Source organism: Agelaius tricolor, unplaced genomic scaffold, assembly GCF_023055355.1.
Source record: "Agelaius tricolor isolate 1412-34295 unplaced genomic scaffold, bAgeTri1.0.p SCAF_5, whole genome shotgun sequence".
NCBI lineage: Eukaryota > Metazoa > Chordata > Aves > Passeriformes > Icteridae > Agelaius > Agelaius tricolor.
In genome coordinates this window covers 23,818,635-23,842,923 of record NW_027269265.1, presented here as the reverse complement: position 1 = coordinate 23,842,923, position 24,289 = coordinate 23,818,635, and the positions used below count along the sequence as shown (strand labels likewise).

Below are 24,289 nucleotides of genomic sequence, written 5' to 3'. Positions count from 1 at the left end.
TTTGGACACGGGATTTCTATAATACACAGTTAGCTTGAGGTGTTACTTAGAGTTAGTAGACTTCTCCCATGCAATGGGTCACATTTTGGGTGGTTCATTTTTGGGTTAGGGGATGATCACAGAGAATTTCAGGAGCCGACAATCAGCTGAAATGGTTGTTTTAGTTTTTCACAGTAGGAAAAATATAGAGGCTGTTTTCAGTTTACATTCATAGTAATTCTTGGGCCTTATTTGATTGTTTCAGAGAGGTGAAAAGAACACCTAAATTGTCTGTTAAGATGTTTATATGGCTTGTCACCGCAATATCCAAGGTGCTATGATTTCCATGAGAAACCTTGGCCTTTCTCCTGATTCTTTTTACACTCTCCTCCCACACTGTAGATCTACTGCTTCATTTTAATGCACATTGCTGTGGTAAGAGATACTCTGCATCTGCAGAGGGACAAGGAAATCACCTTTCCTTATACTGTTTGCTGGGTGGCTTATTTACAGGCAGGGTTTTTCGGGGGCATCTCCTGTTGGAAGAGAGAGACATCAGAATGCCAGCATGAAATTGCAATTCATACATGATCTGTGAATTGGCTAATTCTGACATGTAGGTAGTTAAGAAATGATTACAGTCAGAGGAGTCATGACCTCAACTTTTCATCATCTCCATTGGCTTGTGCCCCAGTTTGGAAGTGAAGGAGGCATAGGAAGTTTTAATTGTACCTGTGTGATTTATCCTCAGTCAGCTCTTTAATTTCTTCTGGCTGTCTGAGGTTTCCGACACGCTGTAAATTTCTCCAACTTTTTCATTATCTGCAATTTCTTTATGACTCATGAATCGGAGTGGAGAGAGAGTGTGGATTTACAGCAGAGATAAACATGTCCATAAAGTCAGTATCTGTGTCAGTAATTGTACTGCTGTCAGTGACTGTCCTGTTTTACAGGTCTCTCTTGGGAGAGGAACACGCTTTGCTACCAGTGTCAGAGAAGTGTTCACTTTGATTTGCATTAACGTGCCAGGAGATTAGGTTGCAATGGTGAGGATGGAAATTGAGTTTGGACCATGGCTGCTATTGTTTGGGTTTTTTAAAATAAGTGGGTGTGTATTTGAGTTGCCCTCTGTGTGCAAAAAAAAAAAAAAAAAGAGGCAGATTCAGGTTATTCTTAAATATAAAATCAGGAAGAGGGAGTATACTGATGCTATCAGATGTGATTCTACCCATATGCATAGGTAATGCATTCTTACCATAAAACAAATGCTGTGTCTAGGTAACTGTCATATGTGGAAAGAAATACTGCATGGATCCTTAGGGTGTTCTCTGTCTGCTGGTAAAGTAGAATGAATATTTCGGTAAGTTTCAAGAAATTTCTGCATCTTTGCCTTCTTGCCCTTCCCTTACCCTTAGGGAAAGATGCTATGGTGAACATGGACAGTGAGTACTAAGGCATCATCATAGTCTCCAGGCATTGATGATTCTGATTGCTGCAGAAGGAGGTGTAAACTTGTGAAGTTTGAGAAAAGGAAAAAAAATCTCTAAAACTCTCCTGTATGTGTTAGAAGTTCAAACTTCTATAGTTTCTCTGTGCTTTTATTTTCTGTTTGATGCCTGTTGTAGATAATAGTCTCTGTGGAATCTTCTTTGTTAAATTCTACAGTTTAGGTTGCTTTTTTTTTTCTGTGACTTAATAATTTTTTTCATAATAAGGTAATTATTTTACCACAGAATTATTTTAAAATATCCAAAGTGACTGTAAAACCCCACATTTCCATTTTGTCAGGTATTCATTGAGACTCCTAAATGCAGTTGATTTCATTTTTCTAATTCTGATGGACACCTCTTACCAAAGGGAGATTATCATAAACAATGTAAACTCTGTGTTTGCGTAGATAGCTTTAAAATGTGATTAGGTATAAAAGAAATGCTAAAATGACACCTGCCATTGCATGGTTAATTCTGGAACCTGAAGTTGGGAGTACAATGGGGAGTTTTTCCAGTAGTAGACAGAGTCCCATTTCTGGTAACTGAATTTCCAAAGCTATATATATAAGGATTACATGCTGAGTGGCCCAAAAGCTGGCAGATAATTGCTGTTGAAATGAGTGATGCTCAATGCAACAGCTAAATTCTAAATAAAAGCTGAGTTGATGAGATACTTTTCACCTGATCTTTTTTGAAATGTGTTTTTTTTCTTCCTTTTCTCATCCTCCTCACCATTTCTACGTGTCCATACCTAGTTTGTGAATCTGATTTTGTTAAAACAAAGGTTACCTCTGAAAAGTACTTCAGCCAGAATGTATTACTTGCTCTATTAAAACAAGATAAAAACAACACCTTTGCCTCCACCAAAAAGAAAGCCAGGACAACAAATACCAACAAACAAGAACTACAAAGTAAAAACCAATTAAAAAACCCCCACAAAACATTTCTTATACCCTGGTATTTGTGTCTAAGAATGTCTCTTCTCAAAGTCCCCCTTGTCTCCTATAGTTTGTTGAGTAGAAGGAAGAAATTCTGCAATGGTTTGATAGTTTCTGGAAAAGATTTTTTGAGTTTATGTTGATAGAGTGAAGGTTGATCTAGATACTTCCCGTGGTTAAGAAAAGGGAAGTGTTAGTGGGGAAGAGAAAGAAATCTGATTAATCTGAAAACTGACCAAACTGCTCTGAAGACTGTGGAATCAGTCATCTGATTCATCACTATTAACTTCTGCAGGATTTTTGGTATGCTACTCAAAGCACCAATTTGTGCTTTGCAAAGACATCTGGAATATTAGCACTGGTCAGTCAAGTAGTGGAACACATTGTGCAGTCACCAGTTCTGCATTCTCTGTTCTTGGAGGTTTTCCAGACCTGACTCAAAGCTTTAAGCAGCATGATCTGCCCTCATAATCGACCCCACTTTGAGCAGGAGACCTCCTGAGCCCTTGTAACCCAAATCACGCAGTGGCTCCATGTTTCTCTGATCTATGTTCTCCTTCTAGAAGTGCATTTGAAGCCTGCATTCCCCACAGCACCAAACAGTTCAGCTTATGAGCTTTAGGCAGGTGAAGCTCTCTGATCTGCCTCTATGGGAGCAGCTGATTGGGAACAGGAAACCTAAGGATTCCTGTGTCACAGTGGTGGCTTTTGGGCTTTAGGAGGATGGTGAATGGACTTTCAAATACTTCCATCAAAGAGCAGTGTGGGCTGCAGAGCCCATATTTGTGCACAGGGAGGTATAGGTATAGTCCATTCAGTACAATTCTTTAAGCAGAGTAGAAGAATGGTCCTCAGCATACACAGAGGTTCTTGTGTCTTGGCTGAAATGAACAGTGAAACCACCCTCATCTATCTAGACAAGTAGAGGGTCAATGGGGCTTGACTGAAGAGTTTTTAGCCACAAAAGTAAAGGAATGGGCTGTCACATTAAAGCATTTCTACCTGCCACATGCTTGGCACAGAAAGAAACATGACTACAAACAAAATGTTCTTACATTATACTGTCAGAAGCCTATTTTTTGCTACTCTTATTCTGACAGGATAACTTGTAGACTACTGTCAGTGGAGGAATTGAGGATGGGGAAAAGTTTGATCAAGCATAAGGTTATGTGCATTTTTCTATTATCATTTAAAATCACAAAAATGCCTAACAAATCTCAGGAGTCATTCTAGCAGGGACTCTCAAATCTTTACAACTGGTCTGTATTTATTATTTAAACATCTTTTGCTTTGTCTATGCCTTTATTCAATTAAAACTTTCCACTTCTGTGTTACTAGAACATTTACTCTGTACAGATATTGGAAAGATTATCTGTATGCCATCTCTGTCTGAAATGTTTTCCTATAAATTTTGGCTTCTGGCAAGAATGAAGAGAGAATTTTCTTCCACAGTATGGGTTGCTGGACCTATTTGCAGAGCAGCAGCTGATCCTAGTGAAAAATCTCACTAGAGTGTGACTTTGGAGACTTGGCTGAGTTTCTGTTACTACCCTTTTCTACTTGGTTCACTTATTTGCCTTCTTTTGTACCTCTTCCTATCTCCCCAGCTGTAAGGTGGAGTTCACGTTAATTTGGTTTTGCAAGGCATTGAAAAAATAATGAATTTTTAAAAAATAGCATATAAAGCATTTATTGTGAAGTATTCTTTGCTGTGTATTGCTGTTTGTTGTTTCCCCCTGCTTGCTGCTATTATATGCCACAGGAAGGTATTAGAATATTGTGTCAGTCATCAGTAGTAAAATGAGAATATGATAATAAAACAGATCCCAATATCAAGTGCTCTTCAGCCTGGGACCCAAGCAGGGTAGCTAAGAAAAGCAAGGTTATTCTCAGCCATTTGTAGACATTTTATAAATAAAAGGATTTCTATTTGCAAGCAGTATAAAGGTTAGAAATTATTAGCCTGTATCTGTTCTAATGCCAAAGATTATTTACCTGTTTGGTTTGCTATATTCCTCTTCAGTTTCCTCCATTTTGGATCCAGTGATAATGCACACAAAGCTATGTGAAAATTTGCCAAGCATTTTGTCACTTTATTGAGTGGTTTCAGTCGTTCAGAGCATGAAGTCTTCTGTAAGATCAATAGTGAACTTGCCACCTTACCTCTTGCATCTGCAGTAAATGCAGCTTCGAGCATCTTCTCTGTACAATGTTGCTGGACCAAGTCTGATAGTATCTGTTTCTTATTGCCTCATTAACTTGTGAGTATTAGAACAAGATAAAAATGCCCTAAAGCCTCTTATCTGATGATTGTTGTAACCTTCTGAGTGCCATTAGTTTAAGTTTGCAATCAAATGCTTCCCCTGAGAATAAGGAGCACTGATTAAACCTGAAGTGTCCCCAGAGGCTTTTACAGCTGTCATGGGGGTGGTGGCTGCTTCTGTCCAAAAGGAAAGGGGGGCTGGAGGTCCCAATGGGAGGGCCACTCTGCAGACATCCACGTGGCTGCCCCAGCTGTTCTGCTTTGCCTAATGAATTGTTTTACAAGGAGAGGCTGGATATTGTCATCACAAGCTGCCTTCCCCAGGGACTGAAGCCAGCCTGATAATGACTAATGTTAGTGATAGTAATTGAAGTGTGATGGCTCTCCAGGGACTTGCACACACACAGAGCTGTCAGGCACTTGTGGCTGGTACAGTCCCATGAATACCACAGAAATGCTTTTTAATTGCTTGACTTTCATAACTAGTTCTCATACATATCCTGCAGGAATACACATTTTAAGGGGATAAGGAAAAAGAGCTCTGCCATGGCTCTTGGTGTACACAGGTAGTTACTGTCCTGATGTGTTTCCAATGCAGTGTTCTTGCTCCCCTTAGTCTTGGTGTGGACCTACTTGGTGTCTGCACAGGCATGTACAACAGATTACACCTGAATGTACCTTTTGTGTCTAAGCCTTGTCTTCTTGATGCACAAAGATTGTACTTGATTCCTAAAGAAGACAATAACTTTATTTAAGAATATTAAAGGATTGCTGCTGTTAATAGCATGGAAGCAATGAAAGCTATTTGCCTTTTCTTAGGCATTGAAAACTGAATGTAAGATAAATCTTGTAAAAGCATAGCATATCCATGTGTCCCAATATGACTGGAGTTTATGGCCATGAGATTTTGGAAGTCTAGGGCAGAGGAGTAACCAATTTATGTAAAATAGAGGGGTTTTTGTTCTGCAAATGTTATCATTTAGAAGTGCATTGTTGAATATAGCAGTGGGCCTGAGATGAAAATATCCCCAATGGGGTACTGTATTCCTGACTTCCAGGATCCCAACATGAACTTGTCAGGGTACTGAGATATATTGATTTGCCTCTCTCTCTACAGGAAGGTTTTACTGTGGCTTTTTGAGCTCTAGCTGGAGATCAAAAAAGGAAGCTTGATGCTGTTGCCAGCAGGGTAGACATACTACCTCTTCTCATCATATTCATTGCAAGTTTGTTCTTCACCTCCCCCCTCCAGTGAAATGTTGGCTCTTAGAAATTTATTTTGGTAATAAAACATTACTTTATACTTGCCCATGAAAGCATGTTTGAAGGCTGTTTGTGGATTCTTTAAAGGGTCCAAGAGATTGTTGTTCCCTAAGCACACTGCAAACTTGTATCATAATTAAGTCTGATGAATTAATGTGCAGAAAGTTAAGCTCATAACTTTAAGTGCTTAACTTAGGCTCTTAAAATGTGAACCCAAACCTGTGGTTGGTGTGCTGTAATTTGGTTGTCAGTCCCAAAATTGTATGCTTCAATGGGTTTTGGTTCTGAGAAAATAGGTGAATTTATTCTTGCTATTTTTGGTCACAATGAAGAGATAATAAAGTTGTACTTACTGCTTTTCACAGTTTTAAGTCTTGACAGTAAAGCTAAAGGATATAATTTAGTTATTTTCTTGCAGTTTATCTTACAACTTGTACTGTAATTGCGGAGGTGGGAGTAGGAAACTCCATGCTGTGTAAGAAGAGAGTTTCAGTTTGTAATTTATTTATACTGATTGGTTGCTACAGCACAAGCACAAGAGTGGAGATAATTGAAAGACATCTAATAACTGATTAAGTAGATTTCATTTATGTGCTGTTTTGAGCACTGTTTTAGTGAAGGCTTGTAAACTTTATTATAATATGTTCAGCAGAATATATTTCCCACGTAGAAATTATTTTAAATTGATAGGGCACTTTCATATGGACAGCTTTTTGTGCTATGAGGAATATATCCACATATTGTTTAACTTCACAAAGTGACAATTATTTTGGTATCACTATGCACGGTCATGTAAAATTTTGCTTTTCAGGTATTTGATGATTTTTTACAAACATGTATTATAAATAAGTATCTCTAAGTCCTTGCACAAATTCCCCCAAACCTATTATTACATTTTAAAGCTTTCCAAGTTTACTGGCAATACAATAAATATTAGCTCCCATATTCTCCAAATTAAAATGCGACTTCTCTTTTCTCACTTTGGAGTTTGATGTCTGTTCTACTGAACAGGTAAAGTCGGGTTTGGTCAGTAGGAGGGGATTCCATGAAGAGCCCAGTTGTTGCATTAAGCAGCATCGATGCCCTTCTCCTGGAGGGTTGCTGAACTGTTATCCTGTGGTAGCTCTAGAGGGCTCTCTGCTGTTGGAAATGTCACATTTCTAATGACTTTTATGACAAAGGTCTTAATAACCTGTTGGTCATTAAGGAACTCATAACACTTTTTTTGCAAATGCTACCCTCATTGTCATCAGCAAAATATAGCATATGCAATTAGAATCTAATTTTCTCCAGTGTCAATTAAAGGGTCTCATTTTTATTCTGAACTGTGTTGTACTCTGCCTGTAAATGTCTGTCACTTAAGTTACAGCATTTAAATAGTGTAGGAAGTAATTTTTGTGTGTGCAGTTTGTGACGTTCCTTGTTAAGTCAGTAAGAGTATGATGTTGGTGGCACTGACTGTGCAAGAAAGAGAGAAGATAATCATCCCAGGCTTTATTGTAATCATGCAGTTCGTTACTGTAGTAGCCTTAAAAGTATACAGGCATTGTTTCAGGAGAATTGGAAATAAATGTATAAGATGGAGGACAAGATGGGACAGGATGAAAATATACGGAGTAATTTTCAGCAGAGTAATAGCTGCTTGTCCTCAAGTTCTATGAAGGCATTAGAAAGGAAGGACTACCTTCTGGTAATACTTCTGCTTTTATTTTAATACCCTTTGGATGTTATACAGGGGCATGAATTCCAGTTCTGGAATTCTTGGTGGGTGGGCATTGGTGGGCTGGGTTTGACTGGGTATCTGCATCAGACTTGATTGCATTAAAATGGGCTTCAAACTGGTTAGTTTGAAAATCAGTCAAGCAGTTAAAGATTGTTATGTTGTTTTCTCTGTTGTAATAGTAAATTCTATTTTCTTACGGTTTTGTAGGGTTTTTTCTGTATATGTGCCAGTGCTACATTGCTTTCACTCAGTTGTGTTTTGAAAGCAATGAAAACTAGAAATAACTAGGAGTAACATCTGTGAAAACTACAAGACTAGAAATAACGTCTGTCTACACTGGAAATAACTGCAACATGATTGCAGATTACATTTTGCAGCACCTTTGGGTATCATGGGTTGGATGTTAGGGACAGTGCTGCAGTGTGCTGCATGATAAGGAGCTTACATATTGAGGGAGTGAAAATAACATTGAGCTTGATGCTCAGTGAGCTTCCCAGTTGAAAACATGCAAGAGTGTCCTATTTTTACTCGGTAGTGAGTTCTGTCTTGGGTATTCTGCAAAGCCCTCGTTTGCAATCACCCTTGTGAATTTACTGCTGAAGGGGGAAAAGGTGAAGTATAGGTAGACTCAGGAAAGGAAGGTTGTTTTATTTTCACTGGTAGCATTTGCAGTTCCCCAAGCAATGCGGGCTGCAGAAACTGGCTTTTGAGAGCCACAACTTGATTAGGTGTTTGGGTCTGTTGTAAAATCCTGTGGTGTCTGCCTCTTGTGCCAGGTGAAAATCCTCCTTATACAGTGGAGGAAAGGGGTTGAGAAATCTTTCCTGTAAATTCTATGTCTTTTTCCTTCTTCTAGGAACTACATTACATAGTAGGAAAAATACACGGAATCACTCTTATTTGAGGAAAACACAAACTAATAACAATTAGGCTATTGATTACTTTTTCAGGCAGTAAAAAGATGCTTCTCCCAGGATTCATTTCTCCATGCTATCCTTGACTTCAAACACCTGCAACTTACAAGTTCTGGTTGTAGATGAATTCAAACACTCAGTCCTCCTAGCATTTTGGATGTATTTATTGCATGTACTTCATCTTTTCATGTCTAACCACTGTAATTTGAGAGGTAATAATAAATTTTTTATTTAAGGTTATGGGTTGTACTACTTCAGTGGAAGTGGGGATTTTATATATTTTAATGCACTATTGCAATTTTTGTGTAATGGAATCTTATATTAAAACCTTTTGTGTAACTATTGAGATTTTGCTTGTAAATTTAGAGGATATAGGCATAGCCAGTTTTAAACTACATAAGATTTTGCAATGTTTTTTGGAATATATTTTCCAGTAATTGTGATTGAACTGAATTTTTTTTTGTGAAATACAGTATTGTGGAGTGGCATCTGCATCCTCTCTGTGCTTTGACTTGTTAGTTTTGAGTACTTTTGTAGTCAGTTAATAGTGTGATCAGAATACTAGAGTTGCTAAACAAAATGTCTCATAACAGTGTCTCAGAATTAGTGTTAACAGAAATGCTCTCAATATGTTTAAACATGCCTCCATCTCTGTTTCATGTAACACTGTCTGTTGTTAAATCCTATCAGTTTTGAGATCAAAATATTTTAGGAAAGAATAAGTCAAAAATACTCTTTTGGCTACTGCATCTGTGTGAGGGACATCCACCTCATTTGGAGCATTTGAAATTAGAATCCCTGTATTTACTGTGTTTACCTGTGTTTACTTCCCTGTAGAGCTATTCAGGAAAGTGACCAAAGGCAGAGGGGGACACATTGAAATTTACTTAGTACAAATTTGTATTGAGAAGGAAAAGGAAATAAACATGTTCTATAGTCTTCCATTCCTAGTTGTTTTGTGATTAAGTAGCTATGGTGGGTAAAATTCAGGTGCATGTGAGTTTTGGAGATCACTACACAGCTGACAGGGATAAAAAAGTTTTTCACCAGTGGGAGGCTTTAACCTTCAGAGGCCCATGTATATAAGCTTTGTGTTACATGAAGCTGTATTCTAAATGCCTTAAGGTATATCTAGTGCATGTACAAGTCTTTTCACTTCAAGGTCTGCTTTTTACTGATTACTCCATATCTCTTTTTTAAAAAAATAGAGAAATGATTTGTTAAATTGTTTTTAGCCATTTTCACTTTTTGGTAATCAGCAGCATCACTGACTTTTTGTGGCTGAGTTTGAGTGTACAGTGGTGATGTTCCATTTTAAAAACAATTTAGTTGAAATGATTATAGCAGAAATAATGTAAAGGTTGTAACAGCATGCAGTTTTCAAAAAGCTGAATTTTCTGTTTAAATGCATATATTGATATTACCTGGCAGTTGTTTTCAGCTCTGGTCTGAGTGTTTTATTCAAACTTTTGAAAATGCATCTTTTTTTCTTTATTATTTTGCCCTAGTTTTGTTGCACTGATGGCTCTGTTTAGTGAACTTTCTGCAGCTATTCCACACACTGAGCCATCAGTGGATGGTAATTCCCTAGTTGCAGTGAGTGGCAATGCCTGCTTTCTGAAGAGCTGGCTTGTGAATCCTTGTCTGAGGCTCTGGTCTAAATCTCTTGGTCATGCTGGGGTCACCACAGTGCATTTACCAGGCTGAAGTTGCAAAGTCCTCAGTGCCCAGGTTGCCTGGTGCTTCCCTGTTAGAATTCAGCGTGCCAGACCCATGGCACCCCTGTCTTTCATGAATGGAATTCAAGAAGACACTTATATTTCCATAAATAAATTAGGAATTCAGTGGCTTCTTCCGGCTAATCAGGGCAGGCTGATAAACCTTGCTAGCTGTTTAATAAATGAATTGTGACTGATTACCTATTAATATGGACGCCTCAGGAATTCACCCTGGGGGAAGCAGAGCAGTGAAATAGAGAGGGGCATGGCCCCCTGGGAAATCAGGGCTTCATGTTTGCAGCTTAAATATCTCTGTGAAGTATCAATAAGGAGGTAATTGAATTTTGAACACAAACATGAGCGCCGGATGGATGAAGGAGAGGGGGGCCCTGATCATCTCTTCATGCCCCTTCATACTCCCCTCCCCTTCCCCTTAGAGACCACTCTAGTGAAGATAGATGCTAAATCCATTAAATAAAGATTAGACTGTGTCGTGGTAGAAAATGGCAGCTTAGCTAGATCCCTGGGCAAATTGGGACCTTTAAGCAATACAGAAAATTAAAATATACATTTTTAACAAGTGTGCTGTCGACACAGTAATAATGACAGTGTGGCTTGTGGGGTTTGCTCACCTTTCAGATCTGCTTTTGTTTGGTTATATCACTTGCTCTTGTTTTGAAACCAGCCTGCTTGGTCTCTCTGAAGCAGAGAAGACTTAGGGGAAGGAAGGTTATTTTCCCACCTTGCTTTCTTTGGCACTTTTTATTGGCTCTTATGCTTATAATAATATAGAAGATCAGTACTCTTGTATTTGAATACAAAAATAATTAACTTTGGCTCTGACACACTCAGTCGCATGTTCTGATAAGAAGTTGGAAATAGTCTAAGGGAAGTGTGGAGATGTAAATGTGATTATACTTTTTAGAAATATTTTTTATTTTCTAAGCACATGGCTTTGTTTTTTATTTACTCCAGATCATTTTTTCTGAATTCTACTCTTATGGGAAAGATTACTATAGGGGTGTGCATTGTAAAAGGTGATTATTCTTTTTTGTCACACAGTGAATTGTAGAAACACAGCTGAAGTGGTGTTCAAAGGGTGACAGTGTTTCTTTTCAATACTGTGCTAGACATAGAACACAACGAGGCCTTCTTCACAATCTCACATACCCTATTGTCTGTTGCAGAAAGTCAACAGATTTTCTTGGGTTTTGCAGGCAGAACCTCATCTGCCTGTACAAGTAGAATACCTATTGCTATACTGAAGAGACTACTCCTCCTACTTTTTCCAAGTAAGATGATCATTCTACAGAATAAAATCCAAAATTGTTTCTGTTTAATTATTTGGAATAAGAAATGAGCCTAAACCAGTGTTTCCCTGGAGATAACTGCTGTTCCTTCCATCTAGAATTTTTTTCTTTAGTCTAGATAGTTTGGAAGATGGAAAGAGAAAAAAAAGGTTTTGTGCTTTACTGATTGTCTCAGTTTAAGACAAGTTAGGAGGAAATCCCAAAACACTGAATTATGGTGGTCTGAGACAGTATTAACATGGGGACTTCTATCTGTTCTTGCACAACATCTCCCTGATAATACCACTTTCCTGTTTTCAGACTTCTCTCAAATATTAGCACTTGTGCCCAGAAAATCCTTGATGCTGCATCTTCAGCTTTAACTGCTAAGTGAACTCAGCATGTTCATTTTTTGTTTAAAAAGAACAGTAGATATTATTAAGTCCAAAAAAGTATTAACACGCATGCGCCATTCCAGAGACAGCAGTGAGCATATTGGGAATGCTTTGTCTTCCATTAACTTAGAGCTGCATTCAGACATGGTTTTCTATTTGTTTTCCAAACTATGATCTGCATCCACATCCTAGCAGTTTCCTCACTTGTTTTTTGTGACAGTGTCTTGCACTGGGACACTGTCACACACTTTTGTGCATTGTCTTGTCTTGTGATGGTGTTTTGCATTGGGAATGTCTGTATTCTTTCATCCAGCCATGCTTCTAGGAAGAAAAAAACTTTGTAAGCTGGCTTAGCCTCAAAAATTCCCTTTCACAGTGTTGACACCAAATTGAAAATGAACAGGTACCACCCCTTAGCTAAATTGCAGTAACCACCCCTTAGCTAAATTGCAGTAATTGATTGTGCATGTGCTGGAGCCTGTCTCAATTGAAGAAGCCAGATCTCAAGCCTCCCTTGGTAAGGGGAGATTACACCGCTGGGTTTACCTTTGGTCAAGCATGTCAACCATAGGCTTCTTTTTTTTGGGACTTGCTGGCTTTTGTTCTCCTTGCAAGGGGACACTTCCTTTCCTGAACCCCACCCCTCTCTCCCCAGTTCTGAGTCTGCTGTTTATAATACATCTACTTTCCTTAACCTTAGCTGGCCCCTTTCAAAGAAGTTACCTGTACTTTGACAGCCTATGTCCCTTTTTTCTTCTTATGCTATGGGCATTCCTTAGCCTTATTGTATCACCTATGCCTCTGCCTGTTTTGGAGATTTTTCTGCCCTCTTCTTCCTGCTTGTACACTTAGACTAATTTTTTTAGCTCAGGAGTCTTCCTTCCTTTATATATCCCAAATTTAAAAGGAGTCTCTTGCTAATTTGTTCTGTAGCTTCTTCTGAAGGCAGGCATGTGCCAGGAACCTCACAAGCTTATGGCTTTCCATATTAAGGCACTTAGTGATGCAACATTTTAATTAAATTAACCAGAATTCGTAAATTGTAGATAGACAGATTTTCCAAATCATCTCAATATGAGCTTTTAGAGTGATCAACACTCTGCTGGTGTTTAATCCATCAGACTGCCATATGGAGTGTTGAAGAGTAGAATATCTGTTTATTAACAATTGTTGTTTTTTCACGTCAGCAAGTACGATTTTTGTATTTGAGGACCTAGGAGTGCAATCTGTTCTCGCATCTCTTACATGAGTTATATCAACCTCATGCCAGACCTTATTTCATGCCAACCCCTCTTTTTTTACTCAATTTAGGTGATCCACTAGGCTGTCTAAATGGCATAATAGAGCAAGAGGGTTGTTCTGCCAGAGTCTTCAGAAGTCCTTTGGTTACACTATCACAAGGGGAATGTGTTCAGATGTCCTTTATGAGAAATTGCAGATATCCATATTGTCAGTGATTTCTGTGAACATTTGAGACACATTAAGTGAAGTTTTGCAATTTGATTGACCATAATATGTCATAATTCACAAAAGCCAGAAAATTGTTCAAGATCAACCCAATATTTTATTTACTCTGAATTAATAAATACTTGTTTTATTCACTCTGAATTATGAAATACTTGTTCCCAAATCCTAGGATATCTGGTGTTGGACTACGCCGGGAATAGAATTTACCCGTCTCTTTAGAGCAGTTGGCCGTTCCATTTTATTGTGAAATACAAGTCTGCTTCTACTCATTTTGCTGAGTGAATGCTTTTCATTGTTGGTCTTTCCAATGGGAAAAATACTCTTCAGGCAAGAGGAAAAAATCTTCTTGTGTTCTGATGTTTTCATTGCTCTTCTCAGAAAGTACTAGCTCTTCTAGAATGGGAGATGAGATTAGTGCCATAAGTCCAAGCACCCAAGCCATAATCTAAATCTTCTTCCATTTTTTGATGTAACACTTATGGAATAAAACCCTTCCTATATATCCACACAGTGCTTATCCAAGTTTTTATAATATTATACCTTTCTCAGAGTCTTTTACTCTGATCTTATCAAATCTCGTTCCACTCACAAAGATGAGCTCCGTATTTTGACTGTGATCAAGATCTCCATACATTCCTACACATACTTCACTATTGTATCAGACCATTTCTCCATTTCTCTTTCTCGTCATGTTTTTTTTCTTTATTGTTCTGATGTTCTGTATATTGTGGGCTTTTACATGACTTTTGTGTTTTTGGATTAAAAACTTGGTCTCTGGCAGAATTGTCTTGACAAATCTGTCTGAACTTGCTTAAGAATTTACTCAATTACTCAAAGTAATTGAGTTTGGGTCTGTGCACAGTTGATGGATGTGGCAGGATTTAATAATGTTTTTCACGTGCTCCTGGGATCATCCAAAACAGCCAGGTCCAGAATAGGCAGGTCCTCAGCATGGTGAAGCTGAGCAAATTGTTCTTATCCTGTATGTCTTCAGGCTTGAGTGAATCTCCAAGTCACAGCAAATTATTATGCTATCTCCCACCTCTTCTGTTTGAATTTAATAATTGTTTATACTTTACACCCTATATTTCTGCATAAGGTCTAATAATCTTTTCCTAGGAAGGAAATAGGTCTCATTTTCTATTTTGTAACTTTGGATACTCTGTCACTTCAGGCAGTATTTTGGTAGGAATTATTTTGAGATAGTGTGGTATACACTGTTCACTTCTAGAGAGCTGCTTATAAATCAAATGTTTTCTTCATGAGAATGTGGCGGGGGGAAAGAGGACTTCTTTGATTTTGAAAGGTAGTGCAGTTGTTATTTTACATCTCTTCAATTGAGAAGATAAATTGAAAATTCCTATTGACTCCCAACCCTGAAAAGAATGAGAGGGGAGAAAATCAGAAAACAAGTAATGGAAGCTAGTCAGATTAAAATTAGCAAAAATAAATGCTTTTTATGTGATGAATTATTTGATATGGGACTTTCTGCCACACTGGGATTTATTTTTTTGACCAAGTACTTAGCAGCAATTGAAAAGGAATCAGGCAATTAAATGGACAATGAGCACATTTTTAGTTAGAGCAGAAAAAATCTAAAATGAAGTAGGAAATATCAGCTGTTTCAGGATATAAAACAAGCACTTAAGAAGAGGAGGAATCTTTCAGTAATAATTATTCCATATGTCTTCATGATGTGGCTCCCTAATTTATCTTTTCCTGTGATGCTTCTGATCTTGGCTGCAGTCAGACAGGATATCTGACTGGGTAGATTACTGATCTGCCTTGCTCTATCAGTTCCTGTGCTCATTTACAGTTTTTATGACTACAGAACACAGGTTCTTGTTTAATAGGAAATAACATTTCTACAATCTCTTTTAGCAACTAGTCATAGATCCTATTTATAGATAGGATTTTGTATACAAGATTTTAGTCAGTGGTATAGAATGCAAATTCTGAGCATGCTCTGAGTTACATCTCTAGAGAGAACATCATTATTAAACCTTTTTGAAGGTGTCCCTGGTGGCAGCTCCATAGAGCAGGTGGCCTGCATGGCACAAGCACACAGAGAGTCAGGAGCCTGTGTCTTATCAGACCATATAATCTAAAAATCACTCAGCCTGTTTTGGTCTCCTGGGGAGATGATGACGATGACACAGGACTCTTATGCTAAAAACTAATTGTTAACCTGCAGAGGACATCATTCAACACAAATCCCAGCAGAAAAGGGCTGGGTGATGGATATTTCTGGGTAGCAGGCCAAGCTCTCATTTGGTTTTCAACAGACAGTTCTCTGGGTTGCCCCAAGATTTTCATGTCTAGTATCTGGCTTACTTGAAAATAAAGAGCACATTAATTAAAAAAAACCAAAACAACAAAGCTTAAAATTTTTGTTTATTAATGTATGTATATAAAACTGAAAGGAGCAAAGAGTTCCTTCCCTGTCTCAGGGCATAAAATGCCCTCACTCTTACCTATGGTACTTGGGTTTCCTGGAACATTAAGCAAAGCAGTGGGTAGGTAGAAGGTTAAAGGCAAGGAAACAGTGTTGAAGATGAATACAGCAAGTAAGTAGTATATGGAAAAGGAATGTGGGATTGTATATACATCTGTTGATTGAAACATGGGCAGATGATCCATGAAGTGATTCATCTGCATCTGCAGTGCCACATCCAGTGGTGTCCTCCGTGCCTGAGCATGAGGAAGACATTGGTAATCTGGAGTGAGTTCAGTGGAGGGCCAACAGGATGATCAGGGGCTGGAGCACCTGCCCTGTGAGCAGAGGCCAGGGGAATGGGGCTCATTCAGCATGGAGGAGAAGTGATCTCACGGGGACCTGATAGCTGCCTGCTAGAACATGCAGGGAGGTTACTTGAGAAGAGAGAGTCAGGCTGGGGAGGACAAGAGACAATAATTGTAAATTGATGCAAGAATGTTTCTGACTGGAATCAAGAGAAAACTTTTCCACCATAGAACAGTCAAGTATGGGAAGGATTGTCAAGAGAGGTTGTGCAGTCTCCATCTGTGGATGTTTTTATGGCTTGACTGGATAAAGCCTTGAGCAGTGTGTCTGTTCTGGACAGAACAGTAACTGGAGACCTGCCAAGGTTCTATCAAATCTGTACAATTTTCCTCATATGATATTGTACTGTATACCTTGTTTGATATGTTGTCTTCTGGTAGATTAAATTTTCATCACTAAGCACTTTTTCCTTGTATCCTCATTTTATTATACCTCTTCTACTCTGCTGTACCTTCCTAACTCTAAATACATCTGATAATTCCAATGTCACTGGATCATGGAGTCTTCAGAGTTCTCCTGACTTCCAGAGTTTCTTCAGTGCCCCTCAACCCTCAGAGCAGTGCTTCCAGTCACCGAATCTGTGGAGACTCTTCATGGCAAAGCAGAGCCAGTGCCTTCTGCTTTCCTTTCTGAGCTGTCCTGTAGAAGGTTTGCTGTCTGCTGTGCTGCAGTGCCTCTGTTCTTTCCTCTGGTAGTGGATAAAAACCAATTCTGTGCTCATTAAAAGACAGCAATGTCACTGCATTCAGCTTTCATAGCAGAAGTACCTAATGGTAGACATGGCCTGACCCATGGTATGCATGGACTGTAAATAAACATGAAGGGACTTTTGGAAGCAGATGAGTACCAAAGCTTACTGGGCTACTCTCAGTAGACCTTCTGGAGAAAAAAAGAATGATTTTTTCTTTTGTAATGATGTTTTATTTGGCTTTATTTCTGGGTTTCAAAAAATGGGAGTTTCTTCTGGCCTCTACTCTCAGGAGATATCTTCAGACTCCAATGCCCTCTGTATTTCTTGGATTCTTAATATTTTTTTCAAAATCCATCGATACTAAAAGCATGAGGATGTTTATGAAAAATGTTCTTCTCACATTTCCTTTTGGATCTGTATTTTTGGGTATATCTTTTACATCTGCTTTTACAGTTAAGCCTTGCCTAGTTGCCTTTAAGCTTGTTAGCAGCTAAATTGTAATAATTGTAGCAGAACCTACATTGTTTAGATTTTAATACCCATTCCAAATAGCCTTATTTATTACAACTTACTACGGTTTTGTTATCAAGTAGATCAGATTAGCACTAGTCACAGATTCTCTGAGTAATAACAGATTTTTGCTATTCATTCAAGCTTGACTCTCCTAGCATTTGGATGCTGTAAAATCTGTAACATATCTAAATCAGTGCATCTCCTCAGGTGTCTTGTGATCAGCTAGGAGTTGGTAAAGATGGTTTTGAATTTCCTGAATCCTCTTCTGGTCTCTCAAATACTCTTCAGTTCAGGGTATTGCTGCCAGAACAGTACTGTAGTGGGCAGAACACATGAAACTTATCAAGTTAAAATGACTTAAATTATACAACCATACCTTAAAGCAGGCAGTGAATATACTGGGAAGAATGAGGATAGGGGTAAGGGTAATAGTTACATGAAGTACCTTTGATTCACACAAAGGAAAGAATAAAATGATGGAGGCAGTTGTGAAGGTTTTCTTCTGCAGCCCACAAACTGTATATTGCTGTTCTTTCATAATTCTGTCTTAACAAAGCCTGAGGCTTTGACCTTGGAACACTGAGATTTCAGTCATTTGCATATGTTTAGCTATACAGACTTCTTCCTTGGATTTTTGGAAATATTTGGAAGTCTTAATGTTATGTGTTGTATCGTATTCATTGCAAAAGGAATCTTGGTTTAATTAATGTGCAAATCAAATAGTATTTTTCAGTCAAAACCAATAAATCTTTTCATAGAGACCTTCAATCTGATAATGCATTGTTCTGTCAAGGGCTGCAGTCATCTAAACAGAAAAAATGTTTCAATAAGGAATCCTGGGATTATAAAACATTTTAAAGATTTAGTCTGCTCTTTAAAGTAAAGGCATACTTCTGGACAAATAAATACAGATGACCATATTATGAGCTCCTTTGATCTAGATATCTCTTTCCATTAAGTTTGTTGACGGAAGTTAAATTTTACAATTCAGTTCTTCTTCACAGTTCAGACCATTAGCTAACCTATTGACAAGGGCTAGTTTCTACCTTTAGGAGGTCAAGGAAGCTGTACCATTCTTGATCCAGTGCTGCAAGCCTCCCTGTAAACAAGCCTTGATGTCTTCTGATTGGATTTGTGTGCCCTGGCTTGCATAACCATACAGCTTGTATCCCAGCGTTATTAGCCAAAAGGAATATAGGGACTTACATAATCATTACACGATTATTTTTCAGTAACTGTACTGTAAATATGTAATTCTCTCTGCTCCTAATAACTCTTAATCCCCTTGTTTCTATTGGCTCCTGAGCTCAGATTTGGCCGTGGCCTCCATGCCCTGGCCACTGATAAAACTTGAAAAAATTGTTACTCTCAGGGTTCACCTGCTTTGCTCCCAGCAGCAAATACGTGTTCCCCAGTGCAGGCAGGGGCACTGTGTTGTGGGAGCGTGCTCAGCACTTCTGCCTCTGTTCCCTCTGAGAAAGGCCCATTCACCTCCAGAAACCTTTCGTACCTGGCTCTCTGTGTATGTTCAGCACAGACCTCTTTGCTGAGCTTCTTCTTTGTGTCTGAAAATGCCTGAGAATTCTGGTGCAAACAGTTTTGATCTCATTTCTGCATGTTGTTTGAGAAAATATTCTTCCTTGAGATCTTGTGTGAGACAATCTAAATTATCAAGAACTCTTGATACACTGCAGGTGTTGGGAGCCAGGAAGAGGTTATTTTCCTTTTGGTACAAGCAAATAGAAAAAGGCCCTTTAGAGTCCTTCTTGTAAAAGCATGGCCCTATTCTGCTGTTTAGTTGTGATATCTGTGGGATTTGGTGGTCACAGCTTTCCCAAGTTGTAGATCTTCCAATGATAACTTATGCTAGTAAAGTACCTTTCAGGTATATTTGAAAATATCCTCAACTTTGATGCAAAATTGCTTTTCTTACTGCTTTTAATATTAGAAGTGTAACTCGTTGTTTTTTTTTTTTTATTTCAGCCTTACAAAATAGTTGAAAATAATTTTTCTGTGTTTAATTAGCTTCATGAGTCAGTGCCTGGTCTTAGGTCTTGACATTTTTGGCATGCAAAATTTTCTTGTGTATTTGACCTTGGCTTTATTCCAGAATAAATATTTTAAGCTGCTATTTGTGTGTAGTTTTTTCTTTTCTTGTCTTTGGTCTGAGTCTAGGGGGCAGACATAAGGAGCACTGAGGGAAGTGAAGTGTATAAACCACAATTAGAATTGCAGTGCACAGGTGTCTGTAGATGTTACACAATTGCCAAGCTATTTGTTTCTCAAATGATAGGGGCTTTGGGAGTGTATTTTGGAGAATAAAGGGAGCAGAAGGCCTTCAATTTGCATGTTAGGGTTGTGAGTTTGGTTGTTTGGGGTTTTTTGGTTTGTTTTTTTTTTTTCAAATCCTGCTTTAAATTCTTCCAGACTTGATACATTTGATATCTTTACAGAACCGGCATATTGAATGGTTGAAAGTGATCTACTGTGGCTGGGGATGCAGTTTATAACTGCCTTCAGAGAGGAATCAGCTTTGAAGAATAAAAATTTCTTGCATAATAGCTTTTCTTTGAGCATCAGATTAGGTCTTGTGGTTTAAAAATCTGAATGCCAGCATTGAAAATAAGATGACTTGTAATAATATTAAAAAAGAATGGCTTTTGCATCAAGGTTATGGGTAAGTTCTGCTGCAGGCCCTTGAGGATCTTTTTGGGAAGAGAGGCATCTTAAATCTCTATGCTAGTCATACACAAAATATTATTGCAATGAAAAAATAGTGAAGTGAATAAACAGCAGCTCACAGTACAGGATGCATGATGTATCAGGAGTCCTAGTGTTCACTGTATTTTGCAGTTTAATGCACAATAATTTTTTAGTTCTGTATTTGTGTATGCTCCACTCACTGTGTTGGATCTGTATTCTTAGGATGTGAAGTTCCATTAAAAAATAAATAATAATGGCAGCCCCCGCTCCCCCCACGTGCACTCATTTTCTGTAATATGGTAATGATATCACCGTAGCAGTAATTACGGGTCATCTTCATTTCTTTCATCTCTGCTGCTTCTGATGGCTTCATTCCTTTGACGGAGAAGATTTGGCTCTGGGTGCTGTGATTATTTTGTTAAGCATTATTCGAATAGACAGGAGTGAGAGAAATTAATCAATCCAAATGCAATTAGCATCATGTTTAACCCAGTGATGGACGTCTCAAGGTGAAACAGCCAGGGGAGTTTCAGACATTATTATTCAATCCAGTGGCTCTTATCTAAATTATAATCAAGAGGTTTTTATTGGCTTTGCAGAGAGAAGATGTAACTCTTTCCCTGCTTTGAGGGTCAAAGGGATCAGATATTTGGCCCTACAAAATATTGGCTGTAGGCAACTCCTAGAATTGGGAGGTACTGTAAGAGTTTACTGTAATATCAGGATCACTCGGGACAAAATACCTGCACATCCTAGTATCTGCAGCCTGGAACAGAAGTTTAGTGGCTCCCTGGTCATTGGCAGGGTTGTCGTTGCCCCTTGCATTTCATTGAGTGACTTTGCCTATCTGTATGTGAGTGAATATTGTTTGTAGTTTCAGCATTCGAAGCTCGGTGAACATCACAGTTTGCAACTGAATGCAAACAGAATGGTAACCTCTTTGCAAGGTAGGGAAATCTGGTTAGGAGAACCAGATAAATTATTCTGAGGGAAGGAATCTAATTTTTCTTACAGCAGATATAATGTTAGTATTTATTGATAGCTACAATAACATTTTTGAGGATTTATTAATCTGCAGCAGATATGTTGTCACTGGATAATCCTGAATGATCTCTAAGATCTCTTATCAGGTATAAGATAAAACATGAGTACTATATGTGGAGCAAAACAAGGTGGAAAGAGGTCACATGAGGATTCACAATTCAGGAAGGCATTAGGTATTTGATTACAATTCTTAAGGCTCTAGCTAACATTCACAAAACTGTTTCAATGGTTTAAAACTTTCATCAGTCTCAGCTATTTACCACTTCTCTGTCAGAGAGGACTGTTCTCATAGCATACTGGAAGGAGCAGTCCATGTGCTCACCTGCTCCGATTCACAGCCTGGCTTTGTGCAAGCTTTCACCTTCTTTGGCATTTCAAAACAAGCCATGCCAGACTGTGAAGTACAGCTGACGTAAGGGCACATTTTGCTGGCTCATTCACCAAGGGAAGGACACTGATGTTTTGTACCAAGGGGGTGTTATTATTTAAAAATGCTGCAGCAAGACTTGACAGCTCATCTTTCAGAGCCTGAATTCTAGCACAGTTGCTGAATCCTTTTGCATACATATTGTGCTGGTTTTGGCTGGGGTAGAGTTAATTTTCTCCACAGTGGCTGGTATGGGCCTGTGTTCTGGATTTGTGCTGCACACAGGTTGATAATAGAGATGGTTTTGGTATTGGTGAGCAGAGCCAAGGCCTTTTCTGCTTCCTGTACTGCCACGCTGGCAAAGAGGCTCGAGGTGCATGGAAGGCTGGGAGGAGACAGAGCTGGGATGGGTGATCCAAACTGACCAAAGGGATATTCTAGACCACATGACATTGTGATCAGTGGATAAAGTGGGGGGGGGGGGCGGGGAAAGGAGGGAGGGGAGGGATGTTCAGAGTGGTGATGTTTGTCTTCCCACGTCACCATTATGTGTGATGATGCCATGCTCTCCTGGAGATGCTGAACACCTGCCTGCCATGGGAAGCAGTGAATCAATTCCTTGTTTTGCTTTGCTTTCTCTGTTAAACTGTCTTAATCCTGACCCACAAATTTCCCAGCTTTTACCCTTCTGATCCTCTCCCTGATTCTGGTGAGGAGTGAGCAAATGGCTGAATAGGGCTTGGTTGCTTGTTGAGGTGAAAGCACAGCTATCTGTACTGAGGCTGTGATCCCATCTGTAAGATGGGTATTAAATCACTGTATGTTTCAAGAAAATTGTGAGGCTTGATAAACTTTGCAAGTGCTTTGATACTGACTACTGAGAGATGCCATGGTAGTGCAAACTTATTCCACCTGGAGGTTTACACTGATTGTGTTGTCTTACCTGAGGAATGTGTTTCAGGAGTGTTAGGTGATTGCAGTCGTCTTCAGTTCAGTGTAACAGTTCCTGAAGCACAGCTTAGAGTGTCTGCCTGTGCCAGTTGTGCCTCCAGTGAAGGTGACTGACCTTGTTTTCACTAGCCACTGCTCTCCTGAGATGGCAGTTCAACTCTCTCTGAAATTGGGCTTGGGGTAGCATTCACTGGTAAGTATTTGTCAAAGGCCAACAGTCTTCAACTAGCAGCTCATTTGACACTTATATTAGGAAGTAAACAGCAGATAGCAGAGTAACTGAAGCTCTTTCCATGAAGAAAGAGGTGTGAGCTGGTGCCAGGTGGTGATAGGATTTTGGGGGTCTGGTTTGAGATAGATCTGCAGGGACCAGCTTCTATCTCTCTGACAGAAGTTCAGATTATGTTGTCTGGGTGAAAATATTCCCTTGGTTTTGTTGGTCATATGCCTCTTTTTTCTTTGAGGGCTGTTCAGTAATTATGTCAATCTTAAATATTTTTGCTGATTTTAAATTACCTTTTCGCCTTCAACCCTCATTCCCTGACTTACTTTTCAATTTTCCTTCCACATGCAATATTAGTTGAACCCAACTGCAAGGTGTGACTTTGCAGTTGGCTTTCACAAGTTCAGTCAAGCAAAACAGTTGTTCACAGGCAGGTTCCTCTAGGCATTTTTTATGTCCTGCCAACTAAGAAAAAGAATCATTGTGTCTTCTTATCCTCACATTGTATCTCAGCACATAAGAAATCATTTCTGATGCAACAGATTCTTGTGATAGAAGGTTAAAAACCAGAGAACTGTTCTGCTGTCTTTCTGCAATTCATATTCTTTGCCATAAAATGGTAATTTGCATTGACAGTGCTTCAGAAATAAACCTTTCTAGTTTTGTTTTCTGTGTAGTCCAAGGACACAGCAGTATTTGAGGGTACATGATTAGTACTTTAAAGGAATCCTTCCATGCTGAAAAACAAGTTCTTTAGCTACCATAAGTACAACTGCATGAGAGGAATAACTGATAAGCTAACAAAGTATAACAGTGCCTAAAATAGCCTTTTTGTAGGCAAGAATGTAGCATTCAAAATGTGGCACTGCAGGTCATTTCAGCACTAAAAACATTAATTGTATTTCTGGGTTTTATTAGTAGCAATACTTTTAGATTTCAGCAAGACTACATTTTCAGGTCAGAGGGGGATCACAGTCAAATTTGTCCCATAAGTTGTACATCTGGGAGAGAAGCTAAGAAGTGCTTCTTTAGCAAGTGACTTTGTATTAAAATATCTATAATTTGAAGGTACTCGCAGGCTTTGTTTTGAGATTTTTAGATAAACCCAGAAGTGGTAAGCAGTGAAGGTATGATGTTCATGATGTTCATGATGAATGTGTGATAAATACAGTTTGTCACATATATCTTTTACATAGACTTTATCCCCAAGTATGTTGTGGATATATTTAAGTGTATATTATGTTTAAGAAGTGTGCAAGTATGTGTGTTACTTAGGATTCTCCTGGGTGAAACTTGCTTATATAAGTCACTGTTTTCCTTGCTGATTTTAAAGCAGTAAATCCTTCCATTATTTCCTGGCTATCCAGACCTTATGACACAGTATGTCCTGTGCTGTTGTATGTGTGAGAAGGCTTTTTATGGGGAGCAATCAGGCTGGACCCCAATCTCCAGTGCAGTGGGTTTTTTTCTAATTAAATTGTCAGTGGAAGGAATATCCGGAACAGCAGTTTTCATTTTCAATCGAGGAAAAAACATTATGAGTCTTTGTCATTTG

At 38.7% G+C, this 24,289-nt stretch overlaps 1 protein-coding gene across 1 annotated transcript in view; it reads left to right on the top strand.

The window, feature by feature from the left end:
* Nucleotides 1-24,289, top strand: part of LIN52 (lin-52 DREAM MuvB core complex component) — a 45,845-nt gene that overhangs the window by 9,193 nt on the left and 12,363 nt on the right. The gene's annotated exons all lie outside the window — the stretch shown is intronic.